We start from the raw sequence: 13,295 nt of genomic DNA, 5'->3' as shown, positions 1-13,295 counted from the left end.
GCTCAGCCCATCGACGAACCTGCCCCCTATCGACTGGATATCGATAGTCGGGTAGTGGGACCGAACCACCGTAAGGGCATGAGTAGCGGCGGTCATAATGGCATCGCGGTTGAAGTTTTTAAAATTCTCCCACGCTGCCATGCATCTCTGGATGATGGTATCTAACCCTTGCTGCTTGCCGTTAGGACGAGGCACCGGTTCCATATCGATGCAGTCGAGTACTGGTTTTATCGCGGCGGTTATAGTGTTGAAGTTGTCTTTTTGGACCTTGGCTTCCTGCACCAGCACATCAAACTGTGCCTTCACTTTATGGCGGTAATCTACAAGCATTACAATGGTTTGTCATGCTAGAAAAGTACTACAACATTGCTTCCGATCAGGGGGTATCTACCTTTTAGTTCTTCGGCCAGTTTATTTGCTCGCTCCGACTCTTTCGCTTTATCTTGACGGATTTGCTCGACGGTCTAGCGAAGCTGGCTGAGTTCTGCATCTTGCTCTGCAAGCAAAACAGTTATCGAAAAAATGGATGGCCAACTATTGCAAAGTACATTATGTGATAAAGCATACCGGATTTCTGCTTGGATATATTCTCGAACTGTTTGCACTTCTGATCGAGCTGCTCGGATTTTCTTTTGAGCTCTTTGGTCTTCTTGCCCAATTGCTCGGACATATTTTTTATCTCCTCAGATACAATCACCAGTTGCTTGGATTTCTTCTTTAGCTGCTCGGATGCAGCCATTAGTTGCTCTGATAGAACCCCATTCTGATGTTCAAGGTCCCACGAGTTAGACTTCGCAAGGTCCCGCTCACGCTAGGCCCTCTTAATACTCTTTTCTAAAAGATTTAACGCCTCCCGGAGTTTCTTGTCTTCCTCAACGAGGGGCTCCATCCTCTTCATCAGTTGGTGTCATTGCTCAGCTGTTTGAGCTATCCCCTATGGATGAACAATGCTAGTGATAAACTTTGGTCTCCAACAACATATATTAGTATTTCAGGTGCGGTACTCACCTCGATTTGAGTCATAACTCCAGCAACGGCGGATTTCAAACTCTTTATCTCCCTGGTGGTGTTTTCTTCCTCGACAACTACTACCTCTTCCCTGTGTTTTCAGAGAATCCGAACAGACTGGGGTTTAGGTGCGGCACGCTCGATCTCCACAACCTCGTCCTCCTCCACCATCACTTGAGGCACCACTGGGGGACTCTGTGGTCGGACAGCTGCTCCAACCACTCCTGATGTCGCTGTGGGTGGTGCAAGTTGCTCCTCGGGCATTGACGGAGTTGCATCCTTAGCCTCTAGTGCATCAACAATAGCTACAGTTTCCGCTTCCAAAGTACCGATGTTTTCAGTCGTAGCCTCGGTCGCTGTCACCGATGCGCCTATCGTGTGTGCCAATGATTCACCGTCGCCAGGACCGCTGGCAGCAGCGGCTGGCCCGTCCTCTGTTTGTCGAGCACTCGGGGACTTTCGAACAGGAGCAGTCGGCATTGTCCCTATTGAGGGTCCGGGACATGGTGTTGCCCTGCGTAATGTCGGCCTATTAGTACCCAAAAGAAATCAAGGAACAATATTATTACTCTAAGACAAAGATACTTATGGTTTGGTCTTTTGGTTCAATTTCTTGAACCAGCGATGCCTGCCTGATCCCCCAGGCGCTGCTGCTTGGTTTGCCTGATGGGAGAGTTCCTGCTCTTCTACAGCAGGCTGCTGCTCTGCTTGGTGCCCCGGAACCTCCTCTGTGTGCTGCTCTGCGGTTTTTCCCCCTTGTTGCTCGGGGACTTCGGTCGTCTGCACCACCAGGACTTCCATCGTTGCCTATGCATGACTCTCCCTTGCTTGCTGCTCGAGGACTCTGGTTGTCTGCATCACTGAGACTTCCATCGTTGCCTATGCATGACTCTCCCTTGCTTGATGCTTGGGGACTTCAGCACCCTTCGATGGCTCCTTCGTGCTTGGCGAATGCGCTGTCTGGTTTTCTTCATCGTCAGACCACTCCAGCACTACAGTCCATCACGGTCTAGCGGTTCGATCATCACCAAGCGAGATGTCACCCAATTTGTGTGCAGTGGAGCCTATGGTTTTTCTCCTTTTTTGGACCAGCTCATCTACCACTGGTCTTTTCCCATGGATCTTCTCTGATACCGGGGATGGATTATCCGACGAGGTGCTCGGCTCCTCCTCTTTGGGCTGAAGCGGACGCCGGATGTCTACTCCTTTCGGCCAATCGGCTCATGGCATGCTTGAAAAGTATATTGCCCTATCCTACGAATGGATCTTTACATAAGTAAGTCAGTCCTTTGCTCGGCAATCGATGCCTGATCAATGCAAAATGAAATAGTTACCTGAGGAGGAGGATTGGTGCAGTTGAAGGCCTTTGTTCCTTATGGCCAGCTGAATGAGATGTTGGCAGTGAATAGGTCCATGGCCTGGTCTATTACTTCTTTCTTCGACAGCCGGTCTGTGTTTTCCCGAGTACCATCATTGTCACCTTTGTAGTCGAACACCGGGTGGGCCCTCTCTTTGTAGGGCTGGATGTGGTGCACTATGAAGCTAGCTGCAACCAGTTCACCCCTAAGCTCCATGCCCTTAATCATGTCAAGAAGCTCCATTACTTGCTCCATGTTAGCACTGTTGGGTCTCTCCAACCAGCTACTGTGGTTGACCGGGATGTGGTGTACGTCGCATCAAATTATTGGGTGACTTTGTTTGATGTAGAACCATCTGGCGTTCCAACCTTTCAGGGAGGTACTTAGTGGTACGTTAATGTATTCACTGGCCATCCCATCCTTGAGCTACAGGTACATGCCGCCGACCACCTTAGAACCGCTGCCCCCTTTCTTCTTCAGACAGAACAGGTGCCTGAAGAGGTTGAAGTGTGGAAGAACACCAAGAAATGCCTCACAGAAATGGATAAAGATCGACACGTGCAGTATGGTGTTGGGATGTAGATTGTAGATGCTAATCACCCAAAACTCCATAAGATCCCTTAGAAAGGGGTGGACAGGAAACCCTAATCCTCGCCAGAAATAATCTTTAAATACTATAGCCTCATCAGTATGAGGTGTTGGAAAGGGCTCACCACTAGCCGGCTGCCATCCAGCAGTGAGGTAGTCTGGAAGAACGCCCGCCGCCACTATTCTATTGAGATCCACCGCCCCTGTCTTTGACGGCACCCACTCCTCATCGCGGCTGGCTCTGGTGGCCGCCTTCCTCGGCTTTGCGACTCCTTTTTTCAGTGCCATTCTCTCTGGTTTAGTCCTAGATTGGAGGCGAGTGCTCGCATTGGTGCAGAATGTGTAGTGCAGGGATTGTGAAGGAATGAAACAGGGTAGAGTGGCAAAGGTAGGCAGTGAGGTATGTGGTAGCACAGTTATAAAGCACTTTCCCCACCTTTCCTTGCATCTGAGGGTTTTTGGGAAACCGTTCTCGCGATCAGCACTACTTTGACTTCTCCAACGTGGTTTAATGGGCCACAACTTGGGCTATCGCGCAACAGCAGCCCACGTCGCTCATTTATCGCCGCCAAATAATTGCCGATTACTCCGCAATTTAATGAGGCTCAGTAACCGTTACTGTACAGCCATTACTCTGATTTTTTCTCCATGGTTTGATTTTTCCGATATCTTTGCCTAAAACACGGGGACTAGCCGTCTACTCAGTTGGTTTTCATTATTTCTTCATTTCTGACCCTGGCACCACGTGACTACGTCACCTACTGTTAGGCTCGAGGACTAAGTGGGCACACTTCACCTTGCAGTGAATGTGTTTGTTTTTCATCTCGAGGCTACGCTCGGAGACTGGCTACCTGCTTGGCTAGTTTACTACTTTCTGACCCTGGCACCATGTGACTACGTCACCTACTGTCAGGCTCGGGGACTAAGTGGGCACACTTCACCTTGCGGTGAATGTGTTTGTTTTTTCTGAAAGACTCTGAGCCTCTAAAAGCTAAAAAGGGTATCTTTTCCCCTTGTGGTTGGACTCTAAGTGGGCACACTTCATTTTACCGCGCAGAAATTTTCAATTCTGGACTTGAGCTCCTTACACCCTTATGTCAAGCCATGCTCGGAACACACTGCTCAGTGATGTTGCACGCTGCTCGGCAGCTGCTCAAAACTGCTCGGCGATTCATTATGGTGGTTGGACCATGATTTGGACAGCTCGGTTTTGGTTCACACCTACTTGGAAAAGCTCAAGACAGCGTTGCACAACGGGTACAAGGCGCTCGGGGACTAACTGTGGGGGGTACGACCCCGGATACCCACGACAGACCACATGGGCTATGCCTCCAGGTCCGGGTTCTTTCTTTGAACTTTCCTTTGCCCAAGGTTGCTGATGAAGCCGAGAGCCAAGAGTATCTGGATGTTGTTGAGAAGTTGGAGCCTGAGGTCGATGGTTTAGCCAGGAAGATTGTAGATAATCTTAACATTGATGTTTCTTCTCCCGATGACAATGCCTGATGTAATCGACCTTTGTATTCCAGCTTCTGTAACAAAACACTATACTTGAAAACTGAATGGAGATTCTTTATTTTTTGTTGATGTCTTCTTTGTCTGTATTTCTTTATCTTGTAAAACAACTTGGCTTAGGTAAATCATTGTCTTGACAAACTTTCTTGATCTGTCAAGTGCTTTTCTGGCTTTCGTTTGTGCCTTGTAAACAACTTGGTATATGTAGATTGATATCTTGACAGACTTCCTTGATTTGTCGAGTGCTTGTCTGGCTTTCGTCTGTGTCTTGTAAACAACTCGGTATAGACCGTTGTCTCGACAAACTTTATGTTCTTGTTAGTACTAAAAAGACTTAGGACATCTCCAGCTTCTTCTTCTCAGAGTGTGGTTAGCATCTAGTACTATCTCTGGTTGCAAAAACATCCTAGGATCGACAAGCCCCTGAGCACTTCATGGTAGAGCTCTGGAAGCCTCGTCTTGTTCCTTCAAGTCTTGTTGAGCAGGAACAAGCATCGTCTGAGTGCTTTCTTGAGCGAAACCATGTAGCGCTTCTTGGAATCTTCTGAGTGTAGCCCTCAAGCCTCTTGCTATTTGGAATAAGGAGCTGGAGGGTCTTGTCTTGAAATTGCTCTGATTTATGTTTAGGCTTAGTTTCAGTCGTTTTGCTTTTTGGTTCGGGTGTTAGCTTATTAGCTACCCTCATCGGTGGGCTCAAGCATCTTTTCAACTCTTTTGCTCTTGGCCAGTATGCTCAGGCGTCTTTTCAGCTATTTTGCTTTTTGGTTCGGGTGTTAGCTTATTAGCTACCCTCATCGGCGGGCCAAGCATGTTTTCAGCTCTTTTGCTCTTGGCCAGTATGCTCAGGCGTCTTTTTAGCCATTTTGCTTTTTTGTTCGGGTGTTAGCTTATTAGCTACCCTCATCGGCGGGCTCAAGCATGTTTTTAGCTCTTTTGCTCTCGGCCGGTATGCTCAGGCGTCTTTTCAGCCATTTTGCTTTTTGTTTCGGGTGTTAGCTTGTTAGCTACCCTTATTGGCGGGCTCAAGCATTTTTTTCAGCTCTTTTGCTCTCGGCCGGTATGCTCATGCGTCTTTTCAGCCATTTTGCTTTTTGTTTTGGGTGTTAGCTTATTAGCTACCCTCATCGGCGGGCTCAAGCATCTTTTTAGCTCTTTTGCTCTTAGCCGGTATGCTCAGGCGTCTTTTCAGCCATTTTGCTTTTTGTTTTGGGTGTTAGCTTGTTAGCTACCCTCATCGGCGGGCTCAAGCATCTTTTCAGCTCTTTTGCTCTTGGCCGGTATGCTTAGGCGTCTTTTCAGCCATTTTGCTTTTTGGTGCTCATTGGAAACAACTCAAGAAAAGCCATAATAAGACATATGTTTGTTGAGAAAGAACCATCTTTATTGATCATGAATATTGATAGATCAGAATAGTACATATGTTGTTGATGAGCGTTATCTTTATTGATCATGAACATTGATCTCTTGTGGCTTGTATATATATTTTCCCTTGAGTTGTTTTCATGCGTAAAATCTTCATAGCTGGCTGATGTGCCATGTATTGTTGACTTCTTTTCCGTCTTCAGTTATCAACTTGTATGTGCCTGGTCCGATGACTTTTTTTATAATAAAAGGACCTTCCCATGGACTGAGTAGTTTATGGCGTCCGTCGGTTTTTTGTATTCTTCTTAGTACTAGGTCTCCGACTTGTAATGATTGAGACTAGGTATTCTTGTTGTAGTGGTGTCTTAATCCTTGGAGGTATCTTGCTGATTGAAGGGTAGCGTTTACTCTGACTTCTTCTGTACTGTCAATCTCTAATCTTTGGGTTTGTTCTGCTTCTCCTTCGTCATATTGCTCTATCCTTGGTGACGTCCAGATCAAGTTGGCAGGTAGTACGACTTCTGATCCATAAACTAGGAAAAAAGGTGAGTGTCTGGTGGCTCTGCTTATTTGAGTCCGTAGCCCCCATACGACCTTGGGTAATTCTTCAATCCATGTTGATCCATAGTCTACTAGTTCTTTATACAATCTTGGTTTTAATTCGGCTAGTATGAATCCATTAGCCCTTTCGACCTGTCCGTTGGCCTCTGGATGTGCGACTAATGCATAATCTATTCTAAAGCCGCAGTCCTGTGCCCAACTTTGGAATTCTGTGGCTGTGAAGGGAGAACCTAAATCTATGATGATTCGATTAGGCATGCCAAAGCGGTACATAATATCTTGGATGAACTCGACTGCTTTGGCTGCACTGTATTTTGCGAGTGGTTTGTATTCAATCCACTTGGTGAACTTGTCAATTGCTATGAAGATGTACTCGAAATCGCCTTTTGCTTTCTTGAGAGGTCCTACTTGATCTAGCCCCCAGCAGGAGAAAGGCCAAGCAGGTGGGATGCAGATGAGGTTGTGAGCTAGCACATGAGCTTGTCTTGTGAACATTTGACAACCTTTGCATCTTCTAACGAGTTCTTCTGCGTCTTTCAAAGCGATTGGCCAGTAGAAACTGGTGCAGAATGCTTTGCCGACTAGTGTTCTTGAAGCGACGTGATTTCCACAGCAACCTGAGTGTATTTCGTCTAGGATCTCTTTGCCCTCTTCAAATGAGATGCATTTTAGGAGTACTCCTAATGATGTGGCTCTTCTGTAGAGCTTGTCTCCCACTAGGACGTAATTCTTGCTTCTACGAACAACTCTGGTAGCTTCCTCTTTTTCTGCTGGCAGCTTATTCTCTTTGATGTAATCGATAAAAACCTGGGTCCATGAAGTGGTGATTACCAAAATCTGGGTGCCTTTAGCTGAGATTTCAGGGGTTATCTCATCGGCTTGTTTGATAGAGGGAGCTGATAACTCCTCTATGAATACACCGGGTGGGACCTTCGCCCTGTCTGATCCAAGCTTGGCGAGGACATCTGTCGCAATATTAGAATCGCGCAGGACATGTAGAATTTCTAATCCTTGAAAATGTTTTTCGAGCTTTCGTATTTCAGCACAGTAAGCGCCCATGTTTTCTTTGGTGCAATCCCAATCTTTGTTGACTTGATTGATGACTACTGCTGAATCGCCATATACGAGTAAACGCTTGATTCTAAGGGTAATTGCTACTCGTAGCCCATGGATGAGGGCTTCGTATTCTCCTTCATTGTTTGTAGCTTGCCATTATATCTGAAGGACGTACTTGAGTTGTTTTCCATCTAGAGAAATGAGGAGGACGCCTGCACCGGCTCTGCCTAGCTTGAGTGATCCATCAAAGTACATCTTCCAATGATCAAGGATGGTATTTGACATAGGTTGTTGAATTTCTATGCACTTGGCAACAAAATCGGCCATGGCTTGAGATTTAATTGCCTTCCATGGGGTGAAATCGATATTGAGAGCACCAAGTTCAACTGCCCACTTAGATATGCGCCCTATTGCGTCTCTATTGTGTAGGATGTCTCTGAGTGGGAAATCTATCACCACGGTAATCTTGTGGCTTTCAAAATAGTGGCGAAGCTTGCGTGAAGTGATCAGGAGGGCGTAGAGTAGTTTTTGCACATGCGGATACCGAATTTTTGATTCTGACAGTACTTCGCTGATGTAGTATACGGGGCGTTGTACTTTATATACACGTCCCTCTTCTTCTCTTTCTACGACAATCGTAGTGCTGATCACAGTAGAAGTTGCCACAATGTACAGCATCATGTCTTCGTATTTCTTTGGAGGTGTGAGAATGGGTGAGGAGGTGAGGTATGCCTTGTGCTTCTTGAAAGCTTCGTTGGCTTCTTCTGTCCACTCGAACTTGTCTGTCTTCTTTAGCAATTTAAAGAAAGGTAACCCTTTTTTGCCCAGTCTTGATATGAAATGATTGAGGGCCACCATGCAGCCTGCTAGTTTCTACACATCTTTGACACTTCGAGGAGGGCCCATCTTTGTTATGGCTCGAATTTGCTTGGCGCTTGCTTCGATTCCGCGATGACTGACCAAGAATCTGAGTAGTTGTCCCGAAGGAACTCCGAATACACACTTGTTTGGGTTTAATTTCCACCTCCATCTTTTTAGGTTTTCGAAGGTTTGCTTTAAGTCTTCAATGAGTGTATCTGGGTTCTTTGTTTTTACTACTACGTCATCCACGTATGCTTCTATGTTTTTGCCAATCTGATCACCGAGGCACATTTGGATAGCTCTTTGGAAAGTGGCACCAGCATTCTTGAGTCCAAATGACATTGTTTTGTAGCAGTAGGCATCGAATGGAGTGATGAAAGATGTCTTGCTCTAGTCTTGTTCCTTTAATGCGATCTGGTGATATCCTGAATAATAATCAAGGAAGGATAATAGGGCAGATCCTGCTATTGAATCAACTATCTAATCAATGCGTGGTAGCCCAAACGGATCTTTTGGGCAGTGTTTGTTGAGATCTATGTAGTCGACACACATGCGCCACTCGTCCGTATTCTTTTTCTATACAAGAACTGGGTTTCCTAGCCAATCTGGATGGAGGATTTCTCTGATGAATCCGGCTGCCATTAGTTTTGTGATTTCTTTTTTAATTGTTGCCTTCTTGTCGGGTGAAAATCGTCGTAGTCGTTGCTTCACAGGCTTGGAGCCTTCATTGATATCAATTATGTGCTTAGCCAACCCTCTTGGGACCCCTGGCATGTTAGTCGGCTTTCAAGCGAAGATATCTTTGTTGTCCCAAAGAAAGTTAGTGAGCATGAGTTCCTATTTTGCCGAGAGGTGGGCGCTTGACATCGGCTTCTTTTGGTGGTGCTAGGTGAAAGGATCAAGATGCCCAAGAGGGGGGTGAATTGGGCTAATTCTAAATTTTCTTGAAATAATTAAATACTACGGTTAGCCCAATTAACCCCTTGTGCCTAGAAAAGTGTTTCTATTAATCTAATGCACAACGGACTTGCAACCTATGTTCCAAACTTACTCGAGCATGGCAATTCTATGAATGTAAAGACAAGTATTAAATTGCTCAAGGTAAATGCTCAAAGTAAATAGAGAGAGAGGAATGTGGCGATGTTTTGCCGAGGAATCGGAGAGTCGCCACTCCCCACTAGTCCTTGTTGGAGCACCTGCGCAAGGGTGTAGCTCCCCCTTGATCCGCGCAAGGATCAAGTGCTCTCTACAGGTTGAATCTTCGACACTCTGTCGTGGCGAATCACCCAAAACCGCTCACAACTTGAGTTGGGTCACCCACAAGCTCCGCCAGGTGATCACTAAGCTCCCAATCACCACCAAGCCATCTAGGTGTGGCGATCACCAAGAGTAACAAGCACGAACTCTCACTTGACCATGCAAAGCCTAATGAGAACGGTGGATGCACACTTTGCTACTCTTGATTCACTAATGAGGCTACTCTCTTGGATTCATGAATCTCAATCACCTCACTAGGACCTTGCTCTTCTTGGCACTCACAAACATGGTTCTTAGCTATTGGAATGAGCAAAAGTAACTCCACACACGAGTGTAGCTTCTATTTATAAGGCAGCCTAAAAAACGAACTATTATGAGCTTCTGTGGGGTGACCGGACGCTCCGGTCATGTTGACTTGACGCTCCAGTCAGTTCAACCCGCACACCAGTGTTTAAGTGTTGATCGGACGCTGGCAGGGTCCGATCACCACTGACTAGATGCGTCTGGTCACATTAAACCCTCACTGGATGCTTACTGTTGTGGGGGTATTAACCCCTATACCCTTACGGCTAAGCTTGGGCTGACCCAGATTGATGGGTCTGGTCCACCAAAAGACGATGTGCGGCCCAACCAACCTGATCGGAGTCCCGCGCAAGGAGTCAAGGCGGATTTGGTGATCAAGCAAGATCCTGGTCGGTTAGAATAGGAATCCTTATCCGGCCACATATGGCGATTGTAACTGGCTAGGATTAGTTTCTAGATCTGTAACCCTACCCCCGGACTATATAAGGCGGGCAGGGGATCCCTCTAAAAAATATCTCTCATTAACATATAGCAATACAAATCAGACGCAGGACGTAGGTATTACGCCTTCGGGGCGGCCGAACCTGGATAAAACCTCGTGTCTGTCTTGCGTCACTGTCTTGTTTATGGCTTGCGCATCTATCTGCTGACAATCTACTACCTTGGGCATACCCCTAGGTAGACTACCGACCATATTTCGTCGACAGTGGCGTGCTAGGTAGGGGGTGTGCGTACTGCTCTCCAAGCAAACAAGATGGTCATTGTCTCTAGCTCCATGGCTACACCGAACGGCCTCAAGTTCACTGTCGGCTAGATCACCTAGACCACCGGCTCCGATGACTTCATCGCCATGACCACGGAGGAGGCGTGGATTCAGTCTGTGTCGACCACTGCTTCACCTGCATTGGCTATGGCTCCGACCACGACGGGTATGGCTCCGACCACGATGGATCTGGCTTTGACCATGGTACATCCGGCTCCGACCACGCCTACATCATCTTTAGCCACGCCGACAACTCATCGTCCGCTTCCCCACTACAAAGGGAAGCAGATCGACAACACCGACCTGCTCGACTCCATCGATCGGGTCGGCATCAAACTTGCTGAAACCCTAGCTCTGGTAAGTATGATTCAAAGTCAACCTAACAAGCAGGTAATCGCTCCCCACAATAGATCTACCTGACCAGCTCAGGCCAGTCATCCTGCATGACTTGGTACAGATCTCGTGGTCATATCTACTCCTGAAGGGCGCTCCGCTCGTTGCCAGCCAGCCTCTGCGATGGGTCTCCGGCTCTCCGAGTACGAAGCTCGATGGAGAACCACCAGGTCCAGCCCTACGGCCTACGAAACGCTGCCTCCAGCTATGCGTATAACCTACAATGCCGCTTGGATCTGTGTTTTATACACTGACCTCGGCCGAAGCCACGCAGCTTCGTCAACATGATCTGGACTAAAGATTATCAAGAAGGATCCGTCCACAAAGTCCAAGAGGGCAACTCTAGCTCCTTGTCTGGCATCGCATCTAATGCATCTGTCCACACCGAGCTTCAGCATCACGAAGACGACGGCGCCAAGTACGATCTGGATCTACCAGACCATGACCCGGGGTTCTCATAATTCATGTCTTTCTCACCAAGACGAGGGGATTTGATCCATGTTGTCAGTAATGACGAACCGCCAGCAGTTGGCGAAACAGAGCAAGAAAGGACTGCACGCAAAGCATGCAATATTGATCGGTTCAATCGCCGACAAATCGAAGCCAAAGCGGACCAGGAGGCATGACGCATAAGGGTCCAGCCACGTGACCTCAATGATGCTTTTGACAGGGTGGGGGACAAACAGGTCTTTAGGACTCCAAGTGCCAATGTAGCTGTCGCCACGGCGACAATGCAACGGCTTCCCAACACCCCGGAAACCCAAGCGGTTCGTGATGAAATACAAGCCTATCTGACGGCTGCCATGGCCCAGACCACAGAGATTGTAAATCAAGTCCGGGCTCCATCCATCTCAGTCGAGTCAAGCCATAGCCACCAGCTCCCAAGTCGCTCACAGCCACTCAACCCATGTGGCTTGCGCAACAACGACCCATCAGACAACTGTCAAGGCGGAAACAGTGGCCATGATGGTGGTCAGGATGACAACCGCCGTCGGGAGGACAACCGTCGTGACGTCCGAGACGATAATCGCCGAGACAACCGCGACAATCGCTGTGATAACCACGGTCACAGGGCTCATCCAGATGGCAATCGAGATCGCCACGATGGCAATAACGATCTCCACCATTACCTCGGTGGACGTGATCTGCGTGCTCGCATCAACCAGAGAGCCGACGATCGAGCATCCTATGAAAGCTATCGCTGTATGGAGTATGACACTACCCACTGTCCGCCGGGTTTGAAGTAGTTTACTCCACACCTTCGCCAAGTCATATGGCCCAAGAATTTCAAGCTCGAGAAACTTCAGAAGTACGACGGCAAGGAAAACCCCGAATTATGGGTCATGCTCTATGAAACTGCATGTAGATCAGCCATGGCTGACGAGCATGTTCTGTCTAACTACTTCCCAGTCGCTGTTGGCCATGCAGGTCACTAATGGCTGGTCAGCTTGCCGATGAACTACTTTGATTCTTGGCAGGAGCTTAAGCAAGCCTTCATCGACAATTTCATCGCTACTTGTGAACAACCAGGCAACAAGTACGATCTACAACGGATCCAAGATCAGAAGGATGAGCCACTGCGCGAGTACGTCCGGCGTTTCTCGGAGATGCGCATCAAGGCCCCATCAATCTCCGACAATGAGGCAATCGAGGCTTTCATCACTGGCCTCCACTTCCACGATGCCCTAAGAGACAAGCTCCTCCAGAAGAGACCTAAATTGGTCACAGCGCTCCTAGCCACCGCTAAGAAATATGTAGACGCTGACGATGCTAAGAAGATAATTATTGAAGAAGCAGCAAGGGTTCCACGCTCCGACCACCCCCCACACCGCGACGACTACCACGGCAACCGTGGTCGAAATGACAATTTTGACCACCACAACCAGCGCAACGACTCCTGCGACCACCGCGACCAACGTAATTAGCGGCGTAACCGCCGTGATGATTACAGGAGCAAGCATGCTCGGGAAGACGACGGCGAGGTCAATACCGTTAAAAAGGGTGGCGGACGTTGTAATTACGAAGACGACTACGCCAAGGCATTAAAAGGGCCCTGCTAGCTCCATCCTAAGTCAAACCATACCATGAAGAATTGTCGCATTCTCAAGTCTATCTATATGCGTCAATAGGCTCCGGATACATCCGACAAGCTTAACGACGCAGGGGAACAGCGTAACAAGGATAACGATAACGACGATGCAGACCCTCGTCACAAGTATGTTAAGCCAACCAATCGCGTGCACACCATCATCGAAGGCAAAGTGTCCATCGAG

The sequence above is a fragment of the Miscanthus floridulus genome, chromosome 16 (assembly GCF_019320115.1).
Source record: "Miscanthus floridulus cultivar M001 chromosome 16, ASM1932011v1, whole genome shotgun sequence".
Classification (NCBI taxonomy): Eukaryota; Viridiplantae; Streptophyta; class Magnoliopsida; order Poales; family Poaceae; genus Miscanthus; species Miscanthus floridulus.
Note: the sequence above shows the minus strand (reverse complement) of the source record.